This window comes from Aplysia californica, unplaced genomic scaffold (genome assembly GCF_000002075.1).
Source record: "Aplysia californica isolate F4 #8 unplaced genomic scaffold, AplCal3.0 scaffold01207, whole genome shotgun sequence".
Lineage (NCBI taxonomy): Eukaryota > Metazoa > Mollusca > Gastropoda > Aplysiida > Aplysiidae > Aplysia > Aplysia californica.
The window spans coordinates 59,082-63,258 of NW_004798477.1; the positions used below are offsets into that span (position 1 = coordinate 59,082).

At 37.9% G+C, this 4,177-nt stretch overlaps 1 protein-coding gene across 1 annotated transcript in view; it reads right to left on the reverse strand.

The window, feature by feature from the left end:
• Nucleotides 1-3,015, reverse strand: part of LOC101859063 (IST1 homolog) — a gene marked incomplete in the record, with an annotated part of 11,899 nt that extends 8,884 nt beyond the window's left edge. The window contains 1 exon segment of the mRNA XM_013090296.2: nucleotides 2,840-3,015.
• Nucleotides 3,016-4,177: the final 1,162 nt, after the last annotated feature.

Genomic DNA, 4,177 nt, shown 5'->3' on the forward strand with positions numbered 1-4,177 from the left:
GGGGGTTACAAATAATTTTGAACTTATGATGAAATTTCTGTAGGCGGATATCTAATTTCTTAATGTTTCTTTCTTTCTAGTTCATATGGTTTGATTAAATTGTATTAACTGAAATGACATTTTTTTTACAAGCTAGTTAAAAAAAGCCACGTATAGTACAGGTTTCTTTAAAATAATAATGAAAGTTGAAGATCGGAAAAAGTACTAATATTAAATTGGTGTGGGTGGGGGTTGGAGGAAAATGTGAGAAAAGTGGTATTTGGGTTTTGTGTTTTAAAAAACGTCCCCAAAAGTGTGAGATTATATTTGAACAGCGCCATAGGTTTTCCATTTCCTCCTCTTCACCATCATTCTATTCTCTTCTTCATCTTCCTTCTCCCTTCCTCCACCACCACCTCTTCCTTCTTCTCCCCACCATCATCATCACCACCACCATCACCTCCTCGTCACTATCATTACTATCATCACTGCCAGCATCATCATCTCATTCACTGACATCACTACATGTACCACACCCACAAGAAGAGCGGCCATTTTGGAGTTAACACTTTTCGCCTTGGGGATGCCGTTAAAATGTTCCTCCTTCCTTTGCACTGAGCAGATTTTTGATAGAGGTGTAAAAATTTTTATTTTTTTTCACAATGATTAATCTATTAATTATTGTGATGCAATTTCAGGGTACAGGAACACATATTTTTTTACATTCAAATATCAAAATTGTGCCCAGTACGATTGACCATAGCATCTGTATCTAGATCTACCATTCCACCAATTTTCATGCAATTTTGTTAGAGAGTAAGAAGCCTTCGGTTTTTAAAAATTATTGTTTGTTTTGGATGTTGGTGCTGTTTCCATTCCATGGCAACTTTAATATTTTCGGACTTATCAAAATTTACTTTCTCCATTATTTCTTATGCCTGTATAATTTTTTTCCCTAAATATATGAATCGGAAAAAGAATCACCCTTGGGGTGAGCTGTTCCCCGTAAAAATGGACAGTAATAATATGAGCACATCAGAAAACAAAACACAAAAACTTAAAAAATGCGATCTATTTTATTATTTGAAAGAATCCCACAACAACAAGGTCCAAGTAAAGAACATAAAAACATTGAATTGTTTAAGTCCAGAATAAAGACTATAATTATGAAAATACTTATAATAGAGGACATGTAAATGTAATTATAGTGCCTTACTTTCGGTTTTAACCAGCTCAAAGTATGTTTACATTAGTTTTTAGTCATTTCATAAAGGTAGATCTAGATCTAGTATAAAATAACAAATAAGGTAGTAGCCAAGGGCTTACAAGCCAAGACGGAATTTATAAGACTGAAAACAGAAAAACGTGTTCTACGTCATCAGTTTGTGACCGCCGTAAAAATAGCCCTAGGCTATCTTTACGGCTCGCTGTAAAAATAGCGTGGGAGGCTATCTTTACGCTCGCCGTAAAAATAGCCACTGCGTAAAAAAAAAGGCTATAGTTATTCGCACAGGGTGTGTCAATACTGTGTGAATATGGTGAAATTTTACTCTAAAAGGGTGTGTGAATACTATGTGAATACTAGAAATGTTATTCACACAGGGTGTGTGAATACTATGAAATTATTATATTCGCACAGGGTGTGTGAATACTACAAAATATTATTGGCACAGGGCGTTTCAAAAGAAGGCTGGAAATTATCTAGATCTAGATAATTTCCTAATTTTTTCCTTTTTCATCCTCTTTCGCGTAGGGACAAAGATCATGGGATAGAAAAGTATAGACTACTGACCTACTTGTAGAAAAGCTCCTCTCTTGAGGACAAAACCAGAATGTGTATGCTTCACCCCTATCTAGAATCTAGATCTAGATAGATAGATATAGAATCTAGATCTACATTTTAAAAAGTACTAGATTTAAGTAACAAGTTATAATTTATGGGAAAAAATTGTCGGTCAGTCGTGAAGAGGGGAAAAAAAAAACTTCCAAGACCGGGATTCGTACCCATGCTCATAAATTATGGTTTGACTTATGCAGACGCGCTGCCCATTCGGCCATCAGAACTACACACGTATTTAACACACAGCGTTTTATTTAGACATCTAGATTTAGATCTAGATATAGATCTAGCACTGTCGCTAATGGCCACCTCTATTCTCACCCGGAGCGCGTTCACCAAATTTTGCGTTCACCCTAAACCACAGAATTCTACACTGTGATAACAGAAAAATTGTAGAATTCTGTGCCGTGAACAAACGTTCCATTACAATTGTAGCCTACTAAAAGCGTACAATTTTGTCTGTGGGCAGTGGAGAGAGAAAGAGAGAGAGGAGTAGCGCGAGAATTTCCGGGCAAAACAAAATGGCGACCCGCGTAGTTCGGCTCAATTCGAAAAGTTAAATAGCCGTAGCATCTTTGTAGACAACCAAATTTATTTACTTTTGTGTTTTAACATCATTTTTTAACTTTGTTTTGGTCAATTTGATCGTCCACACCGATAGACAGTATTCAGAAAGAGACAGAGAGAGAGAAGAGGGGAGGAGTTGATCTTGCGAGAACTTCCGGGCGGGTGAGAATAGCCACTTTCGTCACTAATCGCAACGCAGCGTTGCAAATAATAGTAAATAGGCACTTCGACTGACTTCTTTGTAAGATGAGGTCTAGATTCTAGATCTAGATCTATATATAATCTTTTTTAGAATTTCTTATAGGTTTATTTGGCAAACATAATTGGGGGGTTTGTAATACTTTAGTCTTAGATCTAGTAGATTTGATTAGTAAAGTTTCGACAGTCCGAAGAGTGAATTCTGTAATTCTGATTCTAGAGTCTAGACGGTCTAGATACGCTATGTTCACTCACCTGCACCTTCAACACCACACGTAACGTTGAAAGACAAAATTACTAATATTGCCAATTGCTTCTCAAATGTTTCCACAGTCACAGTGATTCATTAACAAGTGATGTTTACACTCCACTGTTTCTATTTCTGGCTAGCCATTGAGTCGTACTCCGTACTTCCGGGTATATTTTCAGCTGATCGAACAGTAACGTCCGATGACGTCATCGCATCGAATTTTATCTGATTATTATCATTATCATTTTGCTAATCATGCATCGAGTAGGTATAGACCCTTTCATTACTTTCAATCGTTCAGTTGCAGATTCAAAAGCAGTGAAATGTTACCAGAGTTATCTGTCAACAAGAACAACAGTAGCAAGGACACCAGCTCTGTCGGGCCCTGGCCGGTCTTGTAGTGAAACGTAACTTTTCTAGACAGGTGTATAGTGTATGCAAGCCACTACTTGGCCAAGGCCACAGCCAGAGACAGAAAACTACAATTAAAATACGTGTTGTCAGAAGTTTACTTTCTTTGACTAGGGCTCTCTGAATAAGAAACACAGCAATAGTTCGTACTCATACACCCCCCCCCAATTATTATTATTATTATTATAGCCCAAGTAGACCTATTCAGTGTGAGAGGTGTAAGAACTGTGGGAGGGCAAGATGCAGTGATACTGAAAAATCTGCGAATCTTGAACAGAAAGATAAAATATGGAGATCTAATTTACTGTCACCAATCCAATAAAACGCGAACACATAGGCCCCTAAGTTCCATAACACGCTTACAAGTTATGACGGTTCCCGATTTCGCACAAGGCCTGCACCAACGCACACTTTACTTTGCAGAAAGCTGCAGATCTAGTAGTAATCAAAATTCTAAACATTAAATATTACAATTGCATTCAGTTTTAGTTTGTTTGTCCTCTGGCGTTGCGTCCAGCCCTCCCCCTATCCCCGAGTGCGTCTTTTTTTTTTTAATCAATAATCTCCCCCTGTTCCTGAGTCCTGTACTAGGAAGCGCTCAGAACGGTTTCGGGTTCATTGACCGGTCGCAATAGCGAGCCCGACAAGACGCTTGTATAACTTTCTTTTCGGTTTTATTTCTTTTTTTTTGTGTGTTACCCCCACAAGTGACAGCACAGTGACAAACAGTGGCGTGGCTCTCCAAGCGCAAATGGCACCATGGCGCCACCCTTTGAAAAGGAGAAAGGATTTTCGAAAATAAGGGAATACGATGCTCCAAAACTTAACAAAATATCACAATATTTTTTTTTCAAACCAATCTCTTATTCCTAAGTACTCCAGTCTTTAGTTAAGGTGTCTATTATTAGGCTAGTGGGAGGAGGGCGGGTAAT